The sequence below is a fragment of the Typopeltis vanoorti genome, chromosome 9, assembly GCF_054136105.1.
Source record: "Typopeltis vanoorti isolate ZY-2024b chromosome 9, IOZ_Tvanoo_1.0, whole genome shotgun sequence".
Lineage (NCBI taxonomy): Eukaryota > Metazoa > Arthropoda > Arachnida > Uropygi > Thelyphonidae > Typopeltis > Typopeltis vanoorti.
The window spans coordinates 57,996,595-58,022,396 of NC_143557.1; the positions used below are offsets into that span (position 1 = coordinate 57,996,595).

General features: G+C 35.5%; 1 protein-coding gene across 1 annotated transcript in view; it reads left to right on the top strand.

Moving 5' to 3' along the window:
* The window catches only part of LOC150103069 (receptor-type guanylate cyclase Gyc76C-like), a 182,382-nt gene that overhangs the window by 65,619 nt on the left and 90,961 nt on the right, over window positions 1-25,802 (top strand). The window lies entirely within an intron of this gene.

Below are 25,802 nucleotides of genomic sequence, written 5' to 3' on the forward strand. Positions count from 1 at the left end.
TTGGAACTTAGATTCTTCTTAAACTATGCCTTACAAATGAAAAAGAAAAAAAAAAAGAGAAAAAAAACTGCGATAGCGGGATCCGTATTGAGGTGGACTTTATCAACCAGAGAACCGAGAGTTGGGGGAAGAACCCGGCCCGAGTGATGCAGCCCACAAGGAGCTGCACCGCCTCGACGTAAGCCTTCGCAGCCCGGGTTCTCAGGTCTACCCCCTCCTTAGTGAGCTAGAGAAACCAATAAGTTGTACAATAGAATTAAGTATTTAGTTGGTCCTGAAAGGAGGACAAGTTTTTAGTTTGCCCATAACTCTTTTTTTGTTGTATTTTTCTGTAAGATTTGAGAAGCTACTGTTTTTTCCCGGCCATTTATTATTTGGTGAAGAGCTTTATACAGACTCCTTTCCGTTTCTTCGTTTAATTCAGGGATTCCTTTTAGCTGTGCTGGGTTTAGTTCACTTAATCTTTCTATATAGAGGTCTCCCCATTCTAAGCTTATGGTCTCAGGACCTGTGAGGAGGAGTATAGGTGCTCCTATTTTGTCTATTGCCCTTTGGAGGATTACCTCAGAGTCTTCTGGGATTAAACGCATTAGAACCCTTTGGGCGTCCACGGCGGGGATGGATTCTTCCTCCGCTGAGGTAATATTGCCTTTTCTTGATTTTTCAGTCTCTTTTTGATTTTCTATTCTGATCTCCCTTTCTTCCTCTTCCTCAGAGTCAGAGACTTCTTCTGGGCATCTGTTATCTGATTTTGTTCTCTTCATTTCTCCTTCTTCAGGGCTGATTGGTCTTTTTTCTGTGTTGTTGCTGGCTTCCATTTCTTCTACTTCTGTGGTCTCTTCCATCTCGATGCGAGTTTTCCTTGCGTTACGTTTCTTTTTTTTCTTTATTTTCCATTCTGAGTTTTTCTTGGTGGCGGCTTGATTTCCTGTTGTTACTGTCACGATAGCTGTGGGTTGAATGACTGGAGAGTCTTCCTGCTCCGTTGTTTTAGGCTCCTCTGCTGTTTTGCCTATAACTAGAATGTCGTCCTTTTTTTCGGGTTCAGGTTTATTTACTGGAGTAACTGCTGGGGTTGGCGATATAGCACCTCCTATTCGTTCTGCTTGTGTCCTGTTGGGACAAACGTCTACCTTGTGGGTTGTATTTCCACATTTCAAGCAAGGTGCCTCACACTGACCTAGGGCATGTCCTTCCACCATGCAGTTCCTGCATTTGTTCTTCGGGCAGTCTGCACCTAGATGTTCGAGTGATCCGCACCGAAAACATTGCTTTCTTACACCAGGGTAGTTGACTACTACCCTGGCAGAGCCTAGAAATACAAAGTTGGGGACCTCAGCCTTCATCTCCATAAGGAAGGTCACCTCGCCAGTCTTCCAGTGGGGGTAGTCGGCATCGTTGGTGATTTTGACGTCCCGTACTTCTCCCCATTTTGAGAAAACCTTTTTGATTATCTCACTCCCTTCCTCGAGATATTCTACAGGGAACCTTTCTATTCGTAGTGTCTTCAGTAGACTTCCTACTACGAAGGGATAGATCATTTTCCCTTCACATTCTACACCTGCCATTAACTTATTCCTGGTTTCTATATCTTTCACAACTACCTGGTATCTACCTGCTCCGTAAGAGGTAAAACCAAATATCTTTTGTGCCCCTACTATGTCGGCGAGAGCTCTCGCTAAAGTCCTCTTCGGTATGTTGACGCCTGCCTCTATACCGAGGGTCTTCACTCGCGGCAGAAATAAAGTCATTTGGAAGAGAGAAAAATATCTCACTATGAATTAAGTCCCAGAAAAATGGATAGACCTTTAAACCAGGGCCAAGCGTTCCCCGTTTGCAGAAATCTCCTGCTACACTACATAGAGGCAGAAGACTACAAGCAGGCACAAGGCAAAAAGAGAGGAAAAATAACTAAAAAAAAATTTCTCACCAAGGCTAGAAGTTTCTGGCAGCAGGACTGGAACATGCAGCTTTCTTCTAGATTCGTTGGATCGGACACTCCTCACAAACTGGAACTCATACTGGAACAAACTGGAATTCATCAGTGAGTAGCTAGACCTAATACCAAAGTGTATAGCGAAAAGAACTTATATACTCTGCGAACGAGTTTTCCAAACAGGTGCAACCATTAAGTTACTTAAGTATAAAGAGCTAATAAGCTTCATTTCGGCAGTGAAAACATTACTTAAATTAAGGGGATATTAAATCCCACATAGTTTTAAAACTGAATAAGAAACTCAAAGATTGGAATTAGAGAGTTTCTTGCCGAATATAGTAAACTTAAAGTATCGGCGACACTTTTTTTTTTCTTTTCGTAGCGTGTTTCTGTGTTCAGTTCTGCTGGAGTTGAGTTTGCAGAATGATTCTCGAGATAAATTTGGTAATAATATTGACAATAATCCACACAAACATCAGTGTAGCAATAAACTGAAGAACTTAATGAAACTCACAAATAAAACGGAAAAGATATAGGAGACATTTTAGGAATCCCCCACCCCCCCAAAAAAATAGATACAACCTACTTTGGTAATAGCCAATGCTTATGAAAGAAGAAATTGACATGAATATAAATAATACTTGAATATATCGGAGATGCACGTGGGAGAAGATTTATCCACAACGAAGTAGTTAGTGATACGTACAGGTGGAATTATCTCGAAGTTAATTATAATGGCATCCCTTTTTTAAAAATAAGATAGCTGAATCTGTCGTATTGCCTGTAGTGTGTCTTACAATCTCTAAAATATCAATTTCTAAGAATGGATATGGAAGTTTATGGGGAATTATAAGCGATGTCAGTTTATTAAATACTGCATATAAATTGTATAGCAAGACAAATTTAGATAACACTTGCTACTAATGCTGATTGTTTTAATATTAGAAAAACAGGCTTTGGGAAAGCAGAAATTGTACCAATTACATGTCTCTGTGAGGTGAAATATACATAGAAAAAAAAATAAAGTATGAACTCCAGGTGATCTGGAGTTCATACATTATAAAAGTCTTTTGACCGAGTCACTAGGAATATTTGTTTATGAAATTGTGGTATATAATAGAAGAAACGGGACTGTCCAAAACCAGTTACTAAATACAATTAAAAACTTATAATTCAACACTAATCATTAATATTAATAAACGTATGACGACAGAAATGGAAACTAGTCAAGGTGATCGACAGAGATGTAACCCTTCTTCCCCTCATCCAGGTGACCTCGCAAGGTAGCGGAAATATATAGTAAAGCCAGAAATAAACATCAAGGACATATAACAGTAAATGCAATGGTTTTCATAACGATAAAATAATCGTGCAAAAAATCGGAATACTTTCGTAGATACGGTTTAGAATAGATTTGCTAAAACAGTGATGTAAACAACTCATAAACGAAAATAGTAATTGAGAACCAAACTCATTTTCTATAAGCATCAGCAGAAGCCAAACAAAATTCATATAAAAATTTTAGAAGGTCATGGCAATAGCAGTATTATACGATTGAGAGAGATAAACGGAAGGTGCAATAAAAGCAGTTGAAATTTCTTGGAACATTTAATGAATATTTAATAACAGTGAATTATATATCAGAAATTAATTACAAAAAAACGAACAGGGGAATTGAAGAGAACATATACCAAGACTATCAAAGGAAGCGATTCACTTTTCCTGTAAGTTTATATTTAATCACTTCCTTTGGTAGTTCCTCTTCCAAGGAAAAGTTATAGGAAACGAATGAATATATTCTTTGTGACTGAGAAAGGCTTATAGGCTGCATTATGAAAGCAAAGGAGATTTAGAACTCCCCTGAAAAAAAATGAAGATCTTGAATAAGGCTTTTTTTCCCCCCTTTAGTGATGTTATCGAAAAATTATTCACGGAGCGATGAATAATGCAAATTGTAGTTTGGATTTGATGAATGGTGATAGTCAAAAGGAAAAGAAATACCTATAGGTGATGTTTTATGAAATAAACTTCTTCCTACCCTTTGATATCCAAACGTAAAGGGAATGAAATATTTTAAAAAAAAAATCAAACTTTTGCATAGTCGGAAAAAGTTTCGAAGCAAATACAGTTTAACAAATGATACGAAATGTGTGGGGAAGTTAAGCCTATTTATCATTATAAATGTGGAAGAAACCATCATATCCAGGTTGGAATTTTAGAAACAGCAGATGGACTAGACCAGTGATGGCGAACTTATGACACGTGTATCAGCACTGACACCCTTGAGGGTTTCAGGTGACACACCTGGGATGTTGAAAAATATTGGTATTCTGATGAAAAATCTGCGATAAATCGTGTAAGATCGCTCTCAGTTAAGGCGAAGGTAGGTTTGGGTTCATTAATAGAATTATATTTTGTAGTTAGCTTATTTCTATTTTATCTTGTAACTAGCCTATAAACAATGAGCGTTTTAAGTTGACGTTTTCTTTCTTAATCATTATAATTTCTGCATAGTCATACGATATTATAAAAACTTATAAAATATTATTATCAATATTATACGATACAAACTTATAAATACGTGCTTTATATATTATAAACTTAAAGTTTTCATTGGACTTATGTGTGAAATTCGTTCATGCATGCATTCCAAGTATCTCGACTGAGTAATACAAGTTCTAAACATTTAAAACCACTTCAACAGAAAATATAATTCCTAGCATTAAATATTGAATTTATCAAGTAAATAATGAAAACATTTTTAAATTGTTTTCATTGTGTAATTTCATTGTAAATTGTGTGGTGAGCCATCTGTGAGTAGAACTTGGAATGCAAGAAGACATTTTGAAACTAAGCACAGATGGAAATAACGTTTGAAGAACACAAAGAATACATATCGCAACATCTAAAACTGGAAGAATCACAATCGGGGACTTCAATTAAATTTGTTTCAGGACCTTCAAATTTAGTTGGCGCAAGTTACAGTATTTAACATACTATTGTTGAACATGGGAAGCCACTTGGTGATGGTGATTATATTAAAGAAGCTTTCGTGAAGTGTGCACCATTCTTATTTGAGGACTTGCATAATAAGGAAGCTATTGTAAAGCGCATGTAAGAGTTGCCATTAAGCAGGAGTACTATTAAAGACAGAATTATATCAATGAATGCTAGTATAGAAAATCAAATACAACAAGACTTGAACTCATGCCATTGTTTTTCCATTTGTCTCGACGAAACTACAGATATTACGTCATCAGCTCAATTGGCTATTATTGCAAGGTATGTTCACGGTGATTCTATGCACGAGGAATTGATAAAGTTATAAAATTTACCTCAAAACACGACAGTTAAAGACATATGCGACTGTGTTGTTAAAGTGTTCCGTGAGAAACAGATTTATCGAAAATATTTTCGATTACAACTGATGGCGCGCCTAATATGGTTGGCCGTAATGTCGGTTTTATCAAACAATTGGTCATCCCCTGGTTTGTTTCCATTGTATTATACATCAGGAGACACTATGTGAGAAATCAGGCTTAAAGGATTTGGATGATATGATGAGAACTGTGACAAAGGTAACTAATTTTATTGCTCCCAGGGCTTGAAACAAACGAGAATTTAATTCACTTTTAAGCGAAGTTGTGGTCTATTAATGTACAATAATATTCGTTGGTTGAGTCGTGGCCAAGTACTTGAACGGTTTGTTGAATGTTTAAGTGAAATTAAATTGTATTTGAATACGAAGGCCATGGAGCACGAATTTTCTCAGTTGAACGATTCTGCTTGGCTCAGTAAGCTGATGTTTTTCACAGATTTTTCATTGCACCTGAAAGAATTTAATATACAATTGCAAGGTTTCGGAAAATCTGTCGATGCTATGTTTGGCACGATCAAGAGCTTTCAGAATAAACCCCAAATATTTCAAAATGATTTAGAAAGTAGCAATTTTAAGTATTTCCCAAGAATTAATTTTTTTTAACGAAACCATCCCAAAAATCGTGTACAACATATCAACCAATCTATCCAGTTTCTAAAGTCAGTAACTGAGCAGTTTTCGTCTAGATTTGAGCAATTTCGTTTCGAATGTTGGAACAAACAATCCAATTCATAAGGTATTCTGATGAAACAGAATTCATGGATCTTAAATTAGATGGCTTTGAGTGGTTGGATTTAAAAGATCTAGAAGTGCAACTAGCCGAATTCCAGTGTAATCCTATCTGGAAAAGAAAGCTTATTGCTCTTAGAAATGAATTAGAAGAACTTGAGCGGGAACGTCTGCATGATACCTCGTGTAAAAATTCAGACTGTGAAATTCTAAGCGTGTGGAATAGCCTTCCCGAAAACTTTCATGCTCTTAAAATCATTGCTAAAGCTCTTCTAAAAATTTTCCTCTTCTACAAACTCTTGCAGAAACTCTATTTTCTGCCTTAAATAATATCAAATCGAAAGGGAGAAATAGATTGAGCAATGATTTGAGCGCTGCCTATGTAGCATTAAAATGTACACACTATAGCCCTCCGCTTCTATAAAGCAACTTTCTACCAGTACTCGGCAACAGAAAAGCCATTAAATGTAATGTAAGTTTGTAATTTCACTTTATTAAATTAATTGTATAATATGAATTCATGGATTTTATATCAATGTCCTATTAATAAATAGCCTAATATGATATGTATACGTCACCATCTAGGATTATGTAGTTAAATTTATAATTCATGTATGCAAGTGCACATCAACAACGCCAATATTTAAAAAAAAAAAAAAAAAAGATGTTTGACACACCTGAGTAAAAAGGTTCGCCATCACTGGACTAGACCATCTATTACCCTCCTCCCGTTCGCAGTTTAGGTGTTTCCCATTCTCCAAACCAAGCAGATTTCATTGAAGAAGTGCCTGAAATATTGGACAGTATTTGTTTCTTTAAAGTTTACTTTAATAAAAAAAGCATCAACAATTTAGATTTAGTTAGAAAATTAATGTGAAAATGTAATGTACTCATCTTAATATGATTTACTTGCCATTTTTTATTAATTAAAAAAAATCGTCTCTCCATACTTGCAATTGCATGTACTTGGTTTTACAAAAATTGGATCGTTTTTGATAAAATTAAAACCTTTAACTATCCAGTTATTATCCAAGAAAGTCATTTCGTAAAATACAAAAAAATATATATCTATCGCACCTATAAATCTGTGCTTTCCAAACAACAAAAAAGATTCCCATTAGGTACTCTAAGTTCATTCGTTCTTTTCTTCAACTAATTTATTACCCTTAGAATGAAAGTTTCGATGCAAACGTGTCAACCACAGGTTTTGTACTTATATAGAATGCGAAGTATTTGGTAAATTTTAACGAATGGTAATGGTAAATTTTAACGAAGTACTCGCTAAAATGTTTCATCTTTATTAACGTTCGCTGATTTCAGTTTCATCATCGAGTAAATGGATAAACATTTATTGCAATAGTTATTTTCATGGCTCCATAAAACATTGTCATTTAGAGCCCTCGTTTTTATCCTGATATTGTCAATATTTATGACAAACCCATACATGATATTCATAATAATAAGTGCTAAGTTGATACTGACTATCGATTTATTTCTTAAAAAAATTATCCAATATTAATTTACTGTTGTAGCATGGTATCCGCAATAACCGAGGTAGTCTGTTTTATCAAAAGTAAACGGTTTGGTTACTTTTATTATAATTCGTGTTCGGTTCACGCCAAGAATTATAATATTAAATGAAACTAAGGCTTTTACTTTTGTTTTCGTAGTTTGTTAGTTATTTTTAAAGATCACGGTGTGTTGCCACTAGTTTTATTATTCCCTCCAAAGACATCTTTTCCGATGACGATACATATTCAGTGGACTGGAATCACCATAGCAACCGTAAAGTCCGCGATGTCGTTTAAGATCGATTGTTAGCTGCAGAGGTGCCTTGAGATGAGACAGTTTTGCTCTACAAACAGTAATTTTAATCTAGAAACATTCTGAAATCCTATCAGAGCAAATTCGTACGAAACACTGTCTGAAAATAACTTAAGCACGTAAAGGAATCTTAAAAATTTTCTTTTCAGTTGTACTAAAAAATAATCTTTGCACCCCTAGGTAACCCCCTCTTAAGACACGCCCTCGAATGACATAATCTGTTACAACCCCCGTGTCAGATGTGGGGCAAGGGGATGTTAGACTCAGCAGGAGGCTCGTGCGACTGTCATGGTGTCAATGCCCTGGTTGGCCGTGGTGCCACCAAATACTCTCGCCAGCCCCGACGAGTAGCTAAACAAACACATGCCCCGCCAGGAAGCCAGCAGGGCTGTCGCTTCCTTTCACCAAGAACATTAAGCCGGAGCAAAACTGTTTGTCTACCCTTACTAACCCTTGACCCTAAAGTGCCGAAGGGGGCGGAACCCCCAAGTGCCATAAATAGATTGTATCTGGTATATAATGAGCTCTTCTGCTGTTTTTCTTTCTTTCTTCGGTTTTCCGACACCGACTGGGTATTTAGCGAATTTTTATTAGCTTAGAAGTGACCGGACTTTTATCATAAGCCACAGACGTTCAGTGGCGAGACCGTATGATCGTCTCACGTCATTGTCTCCACAGATCACGCTATGCCAGTACTTGTAATTTACAACCCTTTTAGTGGCTTATTTCCTCCTGTTTTTTTTTTTTTGTTTTGTTTTATAGGATGTCTAAAGTTAAGCAAGAACTGTCACCACATCTACCATATAAATTCATCAAGAATGAAAGAAATAATTAGACCTTTTCACCCAAAGCTGAGTTAGTCAGTCTCAGTAGATAGAATTTTTTTTCTCTTCTAATTGCGATGTTTATCATCCCGCAAACTATTGACAACACGTGCTATACCACAAGCACATAACGTTATCAATGACCTAAATATTAGAAAGAGAAAAATAGAAATTCAGAATAACGCACCGTTTCATTCGTTTTTTCTGGCGTAATCATTTACAAATTAAGATTAAAAAAAATTCTTCCAGAAAGTGATGTTTATTAAAATAAATAATGATTTAATTTGAACAAAATATAGCGAATTTCCTTACTAAACTATCATTTGAAGTCCTGGGGTTCCAAAAGCCAAATATGGCGATAAGGCCAAAGGATTGTGGCTAACTGGATTTGCAAATGTTCGTTTGCAGGGAAAAAAAAAAAAAAAATGCAATTCTGCAGAAAATAATTAAACCCTGATGAACTTTTTAAGATAATTAATTTGACTAATTAAATTAAATTATCAGTTACATAACTTCTTATTAGAACAAGAGTGATCTTCGATATTCATCCATATAACAAATACACCTCTTTCAGAAAAGAAATGATTGGATATTTAATACATGAAGGCAAGTTCACGTAACTGTGGGTATGGTAGGATTGAATGATAGTCCTTTTTAGGACTTCCAGGGTAACAAATGGCAATGTTGTAGCCAATGAAGTTTTAACTGAGGCTCGGCTATTGCCGTTACCCAGTCATGACTAGAGCTTTTAGCTCAATAACACCCCCATCCACACAGATTATCTTCATTCAGATGACGGGATAAAGAGTCAAGTCCATCGCCCAGTTCTTATAAGACGTAACTGTGGAGGATACGGGTTCGGCAGATTGAATCGACCGTGCGATGCGGTGATTAATACCCTTGGAGGGTAATGGATGGCAATGCTGTAGCCAATGAAGTTCTAACCGAGGCTTGGCTATTGCTGTTACCTTCTTGCCATGATCAGAGCTTGAATAGCTCAATAACACCTTATCCCTGCACTGTCCTGTACAGATAACGGGGAAGATGAAAAGCATTCTTCCTTCGCCCCTTTAAGCCAGTCCTTATAAGTATAAGGACTCGCGTAACTGTTGTCAGTCGGCTAATACAGTGGACATTGGCGCATGCATATCTTGATTCATAAGCTTTTAGGCAGATTAACTTCGTTTAAAAACATTTCTCTGATAATGTGATATTAAGAACCGAACGTTGAGGTATTGTAAGTCATCAGTTAAGCTTCTTTACATTGTTTGTATTCCAGTGACCTCAACCATTGATAATAACAATATGGGTAAACCAAACCTTACACCAATTCGACACAAACTACTCTGTTTAAAAAGTCTATTTTTAAGCAGTGAGTGTAATTGATGATATATCATCAACTGTCGCAAAATTTTTCTGGCATATTTATGAGAAGTTGCTTAGAATGACTAACAGGTGGTTCCATGTATTAAAAAGGAGGGAAGATGCTAGCAAAGATGGGCGCATATTAGACTACATCTTAGAAAATATTTGGTCAGCAGCAGATTGAAATATCCTCCTATAAGATGCAGAGTCTATTTTTAGTCGGATATTTCTGGACGGTCGATATCTAGAGCTGTCTGGGTGTTCAGTTTGCTTTTATCACAATCTATCTCCTTTCCATTCTAAAATGTTATCGATGTAAAACAAAAAAGTGTGCTATTAAAATAAGGTGTGACAACGGACGGATAGGCATTCCATCACAGTTGTTAGGCTTATAAAGAAATAATTCATATTTTACTTAGTTTGAAACGATCTACATGGATTCTGACTCGAAGCCAATGTTCTCAAGAGTTAAAATCCTGCTGGATTCATATGAGACTGTAATTCACTTGTAGTTGGGAGATCCTTGTTGTGCGCGTGTTTAGCGTTCTGGATCAGGATTTGAATTTGGATCTTTACGATCAAAACTACTGCACTTCCGACTGTACCACAGACACGGTTTATCTGTCCTAACTGATTTCCATCATTAATGATGTCAGTGGGAGAACATTTAGATGAAAAAAAGTTAGCATCATGAAGAGGGGAAAAGATTGCAAAGTTTCGGGGAGGTAGTTACTATGGTAACATTTTTCAGGAAGTTAACTGTAAATCCAATACGAATTTCTGTTTGTATTCGGCTTTGCACGAGCACAGTTTATTGCACGTTCCTAACGATAGCTTCTGTTTATGTCTAAATTGATTGGCAGTGTTTGTCTGAAAAATCGAAACTTCTGCACTTGCATACATCTCTCCTCTGGACAGAGTTGGAGATTCTTGGGAGGATTACAGGAATGAATGGCGAGTCAATCACAAGAAAGTTACGATTTTGTTTTCCAAAATAGTGTCACTTTTCTAGATTTTCTACCTAAAGATATTAATCCATAGAGAGTGACAGTGGTTTTAAAGTCCACGAACTACCTAATTTAATATAACTCAGTTGTAAAAATGTCACGTCACTTGTTCTGATGTGTAAACGTCCCTGCCCCCCCCCCCTTCATAGTTGGGAAGCTGTCTGTAAATCGGCATATAAGTAACCAGCGGTGGGTGGATACGAAGACAATTTTGCAGAGAGAATTGTTTATCAATGTGGAAGCAGCTGAAACATAAAAAAAAAGTTTTTTAAAAATTACATTTTTAAATATAAACCGTTGTTGGACATTTCAGAGTGATTGAGTTTTTTTTCTTAATAGAGGTTTGAACTGAAAACAGGAATGGTTTTAGCAATAATTAATCAAGAGGGAAGGTTCAAGGTTGAGTAGGCATGGCCTGTTAATGGACTGTTCATTCCTGTAGGCTGATAGACTTTATATGTAGCATTTTTTCTGTATGAAACCGATAAATAAATATAGTTTGAAGTATTGGGCGCTTATTTATAGCGAATAAGATACAGATTATCCATCTCGAGCAACAGTATACTAAAAAAAAAAAAAATTAAAAAATAACGAAATCAGTCACTAAATTTTCTCCTGCTTTGTTGGAGGCAAAAATATCCTCAATTGTGCAAGCTCTTTATTGTCATTTGTGTAGTTTTTCTTATAATAAATACTTTTTTTCTTCTCTCTTTCGATGCATGAAAAAAGAATTTAAAAAAAAAAGTATAATCATCAGAAGGTAGAAAAATTCTGTTTGATACCACGCTGTGCTTAAGTCATAAAAGAGAAGATTTACAATGATCTTTTTTCGATTTCTAAACTTGATATCCCTGTGTCAGATCATAGATCGAAAAAACAGCACAGTCATCTCGGCATGGCGCATGCGTCTTTCATAGATTTCATTTTCAAGTTCTTTCTTAAGCCATCACTGGTATATTTGTCTTCATTGTTGAATGTACAATGCAGTATAATGACAGATTTTTAGTTTTGTCATCTGAGTATGGCTGCAATATTTATCCTTTTGAGTGGCCCAAACAATAGCCCTATTTAAAAAAAAAAAAAAAACAGGAAGAGAAAAACCTTATCTAATAGTCTGTATTTTTAATGTTCAATTGTTACGCTATCTTATTTGAGGGTGTTATTTATTTTAACTTGACATCACCAAGAAAGATTGCAGAATGAGAATATAGCTAAAGTTGGAGCATCAAAACGTCTGTTTGATGTGCACGTCTGCTAATATTTTTGTCTGTATAATAATAAAACATTTCTGTTGGTTTCTCTTGATGCGACGTTAGCCTTTCACGTTTCTATGGCAACAGTTAGTTCCACGCATGCATATAACAATTGGGAGTAATAAGATGGCATTGTGCTCTGAAGCTGTATGGTTACATTAAAAAAAAAAATGCATGGCTAAATATGGAACATTTCACAATTCGTGGAATTGTTTCAACAGTAAACGCGCATATAAGTTGATGCGCAGAGTACTTGACATGAAGAAACAGCTGTTACATTGCTGATCGAATTCTTCGACCAAGAGGATTTGAAAAAAAAAATCTCGCATCAAAACTCAAATAGCATCTAAGCTTTACTAAGAGCCCTTCTCTTATATTAGATATTTTAAATTAATCCACGAGTGCTTAATATTTGAAAAAATAGAAAATGTGATTAATATTTTTGCCACTTCTGATTTCTAGTGCCGAAATTGCGAACATTCAAGAAGGTAAAAAAAAAAAAAAAAACCTTCCAAAAATTATTCACAAACTTCCCGTATGGCACTAAAACAGATTCAGATTTACATTAGATTTAACAGATAAGATACATCAAAGAAGACTATTGAAGCGCTGAGATGACGTGAAGAAAACAGACTGATGATAGTAGCACCGATTTAACTGAAGCGAAAGATCGCTTCATATTTCAGCAACAGGAGTGTGCAACGCTTCGAGACGTCTTATTACAGAAAGATTGAAGTCATTTGTTTGAACCGAACGAAATAAGTTTAAAATAATGAACGTGTTTGATGCATCTATTGAATATATAATTTATAATGAAACCCTTTATCGTTGATTTGCAATTTGTAGTGTGCAAAATAATGTTATATTTATTTATTGCTTCAAGAAATAGGACTGGATTTATTATAACAGTCGCTGCTGGGAAGCAAAATCCCTATAGGACTCATGTAGCAGACAACAGAAGACTAGGAGAACATATTTTCTATAAACTGTTGCTGATTGTAAGAAAGATATATTAAGTTGTTTTCATAGGATAGAACAGATGAATAAAGAAGAAAGGTGTTTTAGAATAAATTCACCTAAAATCATCGATTGAGATAACTGAGTATGCTGCAGTCAGTCCATGATGTTCCCAATGTCTTTCTAAACGTCGCAAAGTAAATTTCTGAGCAGATTGGAAATTCGTGTGTTATGAGTATTTATTTAGTTGAGAGAGATGTCTCAGCCTAAGAGAAATCCACTTTTTTTAGATGCAGAGGAAAGTCATTACACTTATTTATTGCCAGAAATAACACATAGAAAGATTAATCTAACCACTAGAATGAAAAAAATGGAGTCTGGAGTTAAGATTGACGGGTGAATATTTTAGATCTTTTGCTTTACAAATTGCATGGTTTCTTTTAGGCAAGAAAAAAAAAATTTTTTTTTTTTTTGGTAGTTCGAATAATCCAGACAAGTTACCTTGTCTAATAATGGAACAACTAAAATTGATCAATAAACATTGATCCATTTTCATTCTTTACATTTCTTTGCATATTATCAAAAATATACCTTACTTACATCAGATATATTTAATCTGCGTAGTAAAGGACTGCTTAAATATAGACTTTAATAAAAATTGATTTAAGAAATCCATATTCAAGAAAGCGTTTAACAGCTCTAATATCACTCGGATTCCAGTCCCATATATTAAAGGAATTTCTGAATGTGTTGCTGAAGTTCTAAAACCTCTTAATATTGTAGTGTCCTTGCTGTAAGGAAGATTTCTACCTTCCTTTCTTCACCTAAAGACAAACTTTCTTTACTCAATCTTCCAGGTATCCACTAGACTCCGTCGTTATATTTTGGACAGTCTGGCAGATCTTCAGCCATCCGTCGTGAAGAACATAAATATTATATCCAGTATAATATTTATTCTTCATTTATGTCAATCTTGAACCTGAGCGGTCTGACCTAGCAGAATATGCCATCTAAACTAAACTTGGTCATTTGAAAGAAAACTAAACTTTCGCATAAAAGTAGATTCCTTATAGAGCGGTTATATTGTGAGATCTTTCTACACCGAACGAACTTAGAACTCATAGCCTTCAGTTATCCCCTTTATGGGAAATATTACTATATCATTGTTATTGCAAATTCCTGGTTATCATCTTATATCTTTTCTTAAATTAGGAATTTATTTATTGACTGTCTGCTGCCTATTGACGCTGTAATGGCGTTTTTTGAAATGGATTCTTTTATCGTAATTTTGTGTGCTAATGTTGTTATTGTACTGAGGATGCCCATGATACTTTGGCGAAAATTTAAGTTTAAGTTTTCGCCTTTAATTTTCTAAATAGTGAAGACTCATCACTCATGGAACCCATAATATTTTTAGCTATCGAAAAATGTAAAAAAAGAAAAAAAAAATTGGATATAGGCTAGCGAGTGCTTAAATAGATAACCCCTTCAGCGAGATCATCTCTGTAAAAGTAATTTCATTCGATACATTTATGATTGGTGGATTTCATCATTATAAGATTTTATTGTCAACAACAAATTTCTTGATTACTAAATTTCGGTTAAACTTTGCCCACGTGGCCGTTTTAGACTTAAATGCACATGTTGGTATGTCGCCATTAATGTTGCTGATGCTTTATTTTGCTGTGCCCAGATTTATTTTTATCTGCGAAATGTTTCGACTGTCAGTCATCACTACATCATTTCTCCAATAATATATTAATAACCGGAAAGCACCTGAGATTGGCTTGATAACGAATCATTACTGGAACCATAAAATATTTAAGCATGAGCTCTCGAACACAATAAAACGCATTACATTTATGTCTATTTCTAGAATTTCTATCACGATCGGTAATGAGCGCGATTTATGATTTGTGTTACTGGAGTCGATTAGGAGCTGCATGCATTTGTTGCTGACGTGGTTAATTGCATCAATGTTTTTGAAGGAAGAATGTGTACCAACGATGGTAAAGACAGATTTGAAATAATGAATGCAGTCATTAATCACCAAGATTTAAAAGCAAACGAAGGTATCCGAATAGATGTTGTTGTCTTGAATATGGCGTTAGCAAAACATGACTGAATTTTGTTCTTCAGTCATCAGTACAGCAAACTAGGAGGTAACGTAGAATATTTAACTCAAATAATCTCTTCACTCTCTCTCTCTCACAAGTAGATTTCGTCAAACATATCCGAGTTTATCATTTTAGCTAAACTTCGCAAAATGTGTAATCACCTACCAGATTGATTTTTGTCTGTACTGTTTATAATGTCCATTATTTAATAATTTATCGAAACGTATCGAGTTTGGTTTCATCTGGACCATTTGAGTGACAAATTTGGCACAAGAGTTGAAACAATCACATTATTAGCGTGTGGGGATATCACTGTGTAATGAGTTCATGGTTCTCTGCACTTTTTAGCACTGCTTTAGATTCTTATTTCTCGGCTTTCTTTTTATGCTTCGCGGCCCACTGCATTACTCCTCGATCCTATGCGTGTCTGTTATTATGAAGAAAAATGACAAGAGTTAAACTGTCTACAATACATACGCTAAAACTGTTTTGATTTCAGTCATTGAGATAATGAAGGATAACATTAACTCTTCTATGATTGATTGCAGATCTTTTCTTACTTCATACGCTCAACTGAGAAAAAATTATCTCAATATTAAGATAATGTTTGAACGATAGAAAGAATAATAGAGTAATGAACCTCTTAATAATCACAAGTTACTGAAATCACCCCCCCCCCCCATTTATCTTTTACTTTTTTCCTTAGCCACGAACGGAACATACTTTTCAAAATCCCCAATTTGTTGTGACTTGAACGGTCTTTAGTGCCTTTTATTGTTGCTGGCTGAGTCTGACAACCTAGAGAGATGGACTGGATGAGTGGTTAGCTGCGATTCATATCATGATATCCACACTGTCGAAGGGTTTTATCTACGGGTGACTTATTTAATGGTGAAGCCCCTACGTTAAGACGAAATGAATTATCTTTATTTTTCATGGTCGGAGAAAAGCGCTTCGTTCGCATGGAAGTTAGAATAGATGGAGGGAAATAAATTCATTGTAAAAGTGATAAATTTATCCAGTGTGAGTTAAATAGTAGAAATAAAACTCGAAGTTTATTTCTTTCTGTGACTAGGAAGAAATAAATTAAGGTTGAAATAAGAACGAATTTGGGAAGAAGAAATTGGGGGGAAAAAAGGAATAAATTTATAAGTTAATAAAATAAAAGATTTAGAATTTCATTAAATAAAAGTGGGATAAACAGAAATAAAAACAAGAGATAAATGAGACAGAATAATATGTCTAAACGCGTTTAGAAATGACGTATAAGATAGGCCTAAAAACATGGAGACGGATGGTTGAATGACTGATCCTAATATACTCGAAATTAAACGAAGAAAAAAAAATACCAAGTAGGACTAATCTAAGCGAATGGGAAAAGAAAAACGATAAATGGATTTAGGAATAAAAATGTTACTAAGTGAAAATAGCATTTTCAAACTATTACCGGCAATTGAAAAAAAGTTAAATGCAATTAAGAGAACGAAATCCATTATAGCTGTCAAAGGGAATTGTATCTCCATTCGCATGTGTTCATGGCGGCTTGAAATCGGAGATAAACGATTTCCACAAAGGTTCCTAATGAAATATTGACTGAGTTTCTCGCCGTGTGTCAGAAGAATAGTAACTGGCTCTGGGCAGTCTGCGTTTAGAATTCTTGCTTTTTCTTGAGAAGGTAGTTCGTTGGGATGAATGTTTGCAAATGTCGTTTCATAAAAGCCAGTTGTGGTCTACATAGTAAAACTAGTTTTTTATGCTTTAAAAATAGTTATTTTTCTGTAGAAAAAAAGTTTCTTTTACCGAAGTAATTCTAAAACAGTTGTTACTAGAGGCACTGTCTTCCAGAATGTTATGCATGCTTATTGTACGAGAGTGGTCTGAAACGTTCTCGGCCTCGACCATAGATGGCAACACTATCGGCAAGATTTTTTTTTTCTAAGTTGGTACATCTGTCATAAGCATCCATGTGAAATTGCAAGTAATTCTATTAAGTAGTTTGTTTTATACAGCTGTCTGAAGCAAAAGTGTTGTCTGTATCCCTCGAAATGGATAAATAGTTTCGTGCAATTATAAAATTCTTTGTAAAAGAAGGTTTAACACCAAATGAAATTCATTCGAAGTTCACGGTCACTCTTCTCCTTCGTTTTTAAGAAATGGGCTGCCGAATTTAAACGTGGCCGTACCAACTTGAAGATGATCCATGTGAAGGACGTCTAAAAGCGTGTAACAACAACAGAAATCATTAATCAAGTGCACGATATGGTATTGGATTGACCGGCGAATCAAACTGCATGAAATTGCTTTGATTATAAGCATTTCAAAAGAACTTGTAGAATATATTTTGTATGAAGAATTGCAAATGAAAAAGCTTTGCGCAAGATGGGTGCCTCCCTTGCTCACAGCAGATCAAAAACACACTCGCATGAAAATCTCTGAACAGTGCTTGGAGCGTTTTAACAAGAATAAAACTGATTTTGTGCGTCGATTTATTACTATGGATGACACTTGGATTCACCATTACACACTAGAATCCAAGCAGTCAAAACAGTGGACAGAAGCCTATTTTTTTGGGATGCTGAAGGCATTTCGTTTATTAATTATTTTGAAAAGGGTAAAACAATAACCGGGGAATATTATTTCGATCTTTTAACCAGACTAGACGAAACAATTCGTTTGAAAAGACCAGGTTTGCAGAAGAAAAAAAAATCATCTTTCATGAGGACAATGCACCTGCCCAAAAAGGTGTTTTGGCAATCGGAAAATTAAGGGATCTGCACTATGAATTGCTGGAACATCCACCACCTTATTCCCCGGATTTGGCTCCCTCTGACTTGTATCTCTTCCTAAAACTCTTCCTCGCTGGTCAGCGTTTTTCTCCGAATCAAGAGGTGATTGCTGTAGAGGGGTATTTTGCTGATCTTACTGAGAACCACTGCTGGGACTGGATCATCGCTGGAATAAACGTATTAGTCTTAAGGGAGATTATGTTGAAAAATAAAAATAATTTTGAAATTACAAATTCGTTTTTTCATTGTTAGGCCGAGAACCTTTCAAACCACCCTCATATTGTGAGTTATTTCAATATTAGTATTTGAACATGTGCCGAAATGTAAGGAGGCAATTTTTAATTTTTATTCTAATCTATTTGTAGGAAGAATGCATTATTTGTTTATTACTATACGATCCACTGCAAGCTAATAAGTTTTACGTATATGATTTTTTGGTGAAATTTCTGTAGTCGTCAAGGCTTCTTATTTGGTGTCTAAGTAATCAAGTATATTGCTTAAAACTTATGGCGATATCAACAGAAGAGTATCATCAATATGGATATACGACATCCAAGTCTTCATTAACTAAAATAGTCACTACATTTATTGCTGAGTGCCTCGATACAGAACTTTGGACACCGATAGACTACGGGTATATGTTAATTCTTGTAACACCAGGAGTCGCTTCTTGTTTGCCAAGAATCCATTTCACCATTTGATAGCTATCATGCGATATATGATACTAGTTACCTGTTGTTACCATGGAAACAAGGAAGAATAACGCTTTCTGAGGGAGAGGAATCCTATTATAAGGGCAAACGTGATTCTGCGCAGTGAGGTCAAATGTCGGACTAAGGAACAAATACTACATTTCGATCATGGACATGTAATTGGCTTTAAAGAACAAGATATACTGGGATAGTATTGTATAATACGCAATCGAAATACTAGATAAAAACCAACTGCTTAAGTTATATTCAGAAAGGAATCATTCTTCACCTTTTACAAATGTGAAACATAAACATTAAATGCCAAATGCGAGTTTGTTTTTTTAATTTCCCGAAGTATTTCATTGTCATGAAATATTACTGCAATCTCGTGTTTAAATGACATAGTTGCGATCACATTACTCCGTGAAAGGGGGGGTCGGGAGAATCGCCACTTAATTTCCTTTCCTGATGAGATAATTTTTCAGTTGCCGTCCTAATGCGCTCTTTAATTTCCCTGGGTGTCAACAAGAACCGAAGGGATGTCTCTTTAATCTCTTTTGTGGTACAACCAGATCGTAATTCATGCCTTTTAGAATAGCAGATCCAATGAAAACAACACTTCACGCCATCATTTGATCCGAACTGGAACAGCGCGAGCACGCATGACGACCTCATTTGAACAGAATCTAAAGAGTTTGTAATAAAACATTTTCAGGACACGCAATTAATTGATAGCTTCCGTAAGTGTGAAACGAGGACTGCTTACACTTGGCAAAAGAATTCTTCTATGAGGGCCGGTTCCGTTCTAAATTTAGCTTCTCTAAATAAACTCTCAAAATTTCTTCCTATTAATGTTTCTCACCTGTTTGCCATCTGTTCGCATTTAAGTGACACGCGGCCAAATGTTCAGAATTGAGGGGTTGGAGTGCTGGATAAACAAATCTTCTCTGTCTAGAGTTGTCACTCTAAGAGACAAGTTAGTGATTAATATAACTTTTGATATTCGTTTGTCCAATTGTTAACAATGTGGTTCATTAATTCTATGTATCAAAATAATTGAAGCCATTGCCAAAAAAGTTATTTTCTGTGCTTGTTATTTGTCCATTTATCTTCCGCGAGTGTTGAGGATTTAAATTGAAATAAACGATGATAATTACATTAACTGGCATTCTTTTAAAATGGATAATTGGTCATATTGGTTAATGTGGATCTCTCCAATCTACTTTCTAGATTGTAAACACTGTAAAAAGTGAACATTATCTTCTTGTATACATACATAGAAAGTCGTGAATTTATGAACTCGAAGTTTTCTTTCTTGATATACAAACAAATAACTCGCATCACATTCAGATTTTAAATCATATTCAGATTCAACTCTTTAAATTCGGAATCAAGGCAAATTTAGCAAAGCATAGACTAGTATAGTCTATTGTAAATCTAATGCAAATTTAACATCCCAAGAACAATCTAATATACTAGGAAAGGTTTAATAATAAAAGGGTGTCTTAAAATATTCTAGTAAATATTTTTACATATTATTTTTAATTAAAAAATTTCATCAAAATAAAATTTAAGATTTCATACATAAATATTCTATATATTATAATTATTTATATAAAAATTTTGCACGATAATACTGAAAATGTTCTTGGAATTACTTGCAATGACTTGCCTTTGTATGTACTACTTCCGTGTGAGTGAATACTAAGGAAGCTCTTGTCAAAGATTTACTTTATAAATTCATTTTTCTTTTCAAAATATGGGTATTTAGCTTGCTATACTAAAGACAGGCACAGCAGAGCACAACGAAATACGTAAATTTTGTGCTAATAGAATAACATTTTTAAAGTGTGAGTATATAAAATTTGTTTTAACGTTCTCCTGATTCGAGATGGTATTGTGCTATTTAAAAGCTGAAGGACCAATTGGTTTCAGATACTTTTGGTAATAAAACCACCAATTTAGGGTGCGTTGTTGAGAAGCACGTATCGGAGAGAGTCAGCTTAAAGTACAAAACGCTGGAGGTTGGAACGAACTCATTTTCGAATTCATTTTTTATGAATTTTTCTCATTCCCTAGAGGATACGCAAACCACAAAGAAACGTTATCTGTACACTTCTCAAATTCCTCTGCAGTTACAGCAAAGAAACCATCCAAGTGTTAACCTCTCAATTGTCCCATAGGGAAGACATTTCCGATAAAAATGTCGACGTTACTTTCTCTCTAAGAAATCACTTTGATAGACCTCACGGAGGTGCAGGGGAATACCGCGAGCCATGGAGAGTTAATAAAAGACGATGCATAAGAAAAAAAAAAAAAAAAGCGAGAGATCACTCTTCATTCTTTACAACTGGAGAAGCTTAAAGTTTAAGGAAACATCACTTTCACCCTCTCAAGTCTAATTTATAGTTGTGAAAGAAAGAATGGCTATTGTAGAGATTCGGGTTTCTGAAAACGGTCACCAGTAAAAGCTCCCCCAGATTAGAAGACAAAAAAGCATCGCATGGACTTCCTCGTTTCGAGTAAACAACACTTCATCTTCTTCGGCACGCTCTGTCAGGCCACTCTCCATTATCTGTCCCGCAAGCTACGAAAGATCGAATGTCACAACTCATTTTACACAGTAAGCTGTTGCGTTTAGGGTTGGGCGATGGGAGCTTGATGTATTTATAGATTGGCGGAGCTGAAAGTTCCGTAGTGATCTTCTCGAGGGGAATCCTCTCGAAGAATGCTAATCAAGGATGACGTGATAACCCTAATCTCATTATTTAATGTCATTTCCATGCGTGTTTTGTCATATTAAATGAACTGCTTGCTAGGATTTTGTTAGTAAGTGGGTGCAAAGAGACGATATATATGTTGGGAGGGAGTTCGGGGTGAAAGAATTAACGAGAGCATTTTTTTTTTTCTGAGTGGCGTACGTGGGTCATCTAAAAATGCACTAATAAAAATAATAAAAAAAATTAATAAAAAGTTAATGAAGAGAGTTAAAACAAATATAAGATTTTACAGTGATTTGTTGAAATACGTGGAGGTTATAAGAGCGATAAGTTAGTCAAATTTTAAGAATTTAGAGTGTTCATATACAATGAGGTTGTTAGAATGATTACTTCAATTCCTGCCCGTGTGTGTGCGCGCGCGCGCGCTATATAAAGGGCAGTAAAGCATCTCAACTATAAAAGCTACGGGAATGATAAGATCACTGGGGAGATGCTAAAGCATGGTGGCGAGATGATGATAGATGAACTGTGCGCTGGCTGTGTAATATTGCGTGGGATGAAAGGAAAGCCACAGAAGAATGGACATGATTCTAATCCTCTATTCATAGAAAAGGAATCGAATTGACTTCGTTGAACATTCTGGATAAAGCGCCATGACTTTCAATAAGGTGTGTTGTCCAAATTGGTCATTTTTGGTATATTTGTCGTATGAAAGAAACATAACGTGTAATTTTAATGTTGAAAATCGAAATCTGTTCGATTTTCTGAAAGCATTTAAACAATTTGTTCATTTCATATTCTTAAAATACGATAAATACTGAGGCTAGCTGATTTTTAAAACAATCAGGTAGGCTTAGTGTTTATTCTTTAATTTCCAGATATTATACAAGAAATGTGCTGTATTATGTAAATGATGGATTCTAAACTTTGTAAATATTGTATTGTACATGTAGACGAGTTCGGTAATATTTGCATTGCCATCAGACACCTCGCTACCCGAAGAGTAATTTGTTACAAGAAATTTGTGAAGCTTGCATGTTTCATCTATGGTTACTGAATTGTCTAGTTCAAAAGGAGGTAACTGTTACCAGGAGTTTTTCTCGACCCAGAAATAACTTGCAGTTAATACCATTGACTTCTTACACTTCTAATTGAAGTCCGTAGGTTGTTTGAAATAGCATGATATAGGTAGGTAGCTTGGGGATATATTTTGAAGTAATACCCATGGTTTTCTTCGAATAATGATGAGATTCAAAGCATATTATTTTATATTCTGAGAATATAAAAAAGTGTCGAAATATTTCATTGAATGCAGTATTTGCTTAAATTTAAAATTTTCGATATTTTTAATTTGTTACCTAAAGCAAAATTTAACAGTATGTCCCCTGTTAATATGCTTCCGGGGAAGTCACTTTTCTTCATCATTGAGTGAATTCTATTTATCCTTTCGCAAATTTAACATCAATTAACCACTTTTTTAAAAAAAAAAAAAAAAAATTGAAACGCCGTCACTTGTTTCTAGGCCTTTTTGAGGCGAAGATAAATTAAGGTCAGAAGGAGATGGAAGAGAGTCTCTCCATCTTTCAAAAACTTATCTTTTTTTTTGAGTGGGAGGAGGAGAATCTCCATTCTAATTTTAGAAGATTTTTAATAACCGACCTTTTTTGCTTCTTAATCCATCCATCTGCAGGCTCTGTAAGGGAACAGTTTGGGATGAACTATTTAGCATGGAGATAACATTTTCCGACGACAGTTTCACTAATGAACTGTAAAGCTGGTAAGATGTTAAACCCTCGGAGGAGCAAAGAATAACAACGAACGTCGTGTTTAGTTGAAAGTAATTTCCTTTAAATTTAACGAGATTACTCGTCGCACATGGACGATGTGTACGGCATTCGATCCTGAGAGGACAATGCAAATCTGAAAGCCAGAACTGGAAAGGATTTTGACGACTTTTAGATTCAAGTAGCGACTTCGAAATTAGTTTGAAGATATGGGTATGAAAAGAGGGTTTTAAAAAAAAACATTTCTACTCGTCCAATAATCCACTGATGTTTTTATAGTTGATCAATCGACTGCTTTAAGTGTTTGTAATTTGTCATTGAAAGGACAAATGAAAAGAACTAAAAAAAAATTAAAGAAACAAGAAAATGAACAAAGTAAACACAATCGCATCTTGTTGGCTTTATGTTGTTTATTTTCGATGTTCGTGTCAGGTTACTAAATCATTATACAGCATGGTTCTTTAGAAACGTTCTTGTTTATTTTTAAATAAAAGCAAGTCATAGATCTTAAGATGAATACTATTGCGTCCCTGACTACACCTATTAAAATTAAATTGGGCAAAAATTCGAATAAGATGAAAGTGAAATATCGCAGGCATCATAAGTCGAGTCTCCGTAGTCCAGTTGGTATAGACGAAGCCCTTTGGTCGGAAACACCTGAGTTCGATTCCCATCAATGAACCCTTATCTCATCTCTTTCGATGAAAGGTGAGTTATCCGGTCTCACGGATAATTCACGGAGGTGGAGGATTTTTTCACCTGGAAACTCGGGTTTTTCGTCACGGGCCGGTTTGTCTGTACCTCAGAACAGGCAAACCGACCCGTGAACACACACGGATCTACAGTCAGAAATACATACTTAGACGTCCCTCATTGGGGGGACACAACCTCAACACCGGTCCTAAGGGACGGATGAGGAAAATTGGGGGGGGGGGGGGGGGAACCACGCGACAACAACATAAGTCGTATTGTTTCAAGAGATTTTGATTAGGTACTGTTCAAATGTCTTAACCATTTTATCTAAAAAAGTAAGCGGTATATCATAAAACGTTTCATGTGTAAAAAAAAAAAAAAAAAAAAAAACGTGTGGAGAGGATAATTAATTTGACGTATCTTATGTGCATTTTGAAGTGGAGATTTGATGTTTTACTTCGAAATGGTAAAATCTGGTTTGAGTGAACACTTTTAAATAGAACTAGCAGTACAATGTTACAGCAATGTTCACACCTTTCCCCCTGCTAAAATTACTAAAATTGAGAGAATTCCTTCTAAACCATGCCCTTCTTGTGCGGTTACGTTCATTTCTTAATGTTTCAAACGATCTTACACCGGCCAAAACTCCTTCGTGTGTGAAAAGTGGCGCAGATGATACCTCCTCCTCCTTGCCCCTTTCTTACTAAACTAGAAGTTTTACAGACGCCATACATCTGCATAACCAAAACTGTTATGCAGAAATAAAATTTCTGCATAACAGTTTTCAAGTTGAGTACTTTTTCTACAAATCTGCACAAAGCTTTCATTTGAGGACCACCCCCACCCCTCTCCCAAGGTAACATTAAGCAGTCCAAATCTGTAGGAATAAACCGCAGCAACTCATAAATCTGTACAGTGTTTAAAACGAGGTCCGAATGTAATTTCAATCATAATAATATGAAAGATTGAATAAGCTTGACGAAGTGTACTTATCGAGAATGATTTCAAATTGTCTGCATGGTTGGGTTATGGATAGCTGGGAAGTGCTTTTGCTATTTTTACTTATAGGGATTTTTACAAGGACAAATATGTATGTAAATGACTCGTATTCTCAACACTGAAAAGAAAAATAACTATAGTTTCTGTACAAACTAGCCATAGAACAGTCATTCCACAGAAATTCTGTACACCCTATGGAGTTTTGCTATGCATTAATAAAATCAGTTCGATCAACCTCGGACAGCATACAGTTGGATACCTTTCGAATAAAGCTAAACTTGAACTCGCGTAGCTCTAGGCAAACAACAGATTTCAACTTTGAAGTCCATTCACAGCAACAGCAGTTCATGCACGTTCTATTGTCGGATCCCTGTATTTACTTTCGCCATAAACAGGACAGCTATACACTCCGTCCAATTCCCCCCCCCCCCCTCTCTGTTGTTGCGTTTACGTAAGTGAATAATGAATAAAAACGGAATTATTTCTGTAACAGTGCAAGCACTTCTTCCATGTTGTGTATCAACTCGCCTTCAGTTATGTGAAGGGGATTTTATGACCTGATCGGATTGTTGTAGTTAAGCTAGCTGGAAGAAATGTCATCTTTCATCATGGCAAATGTCCTTCATCCAGATAAAGGCATATTTAGCCACCTGGGAATAAAGGTATTTACACCTCTTTATACTCTAGGGATGGACATATATCTCCATTACTGCGACATCTCGCGCAGAAGACTTTAT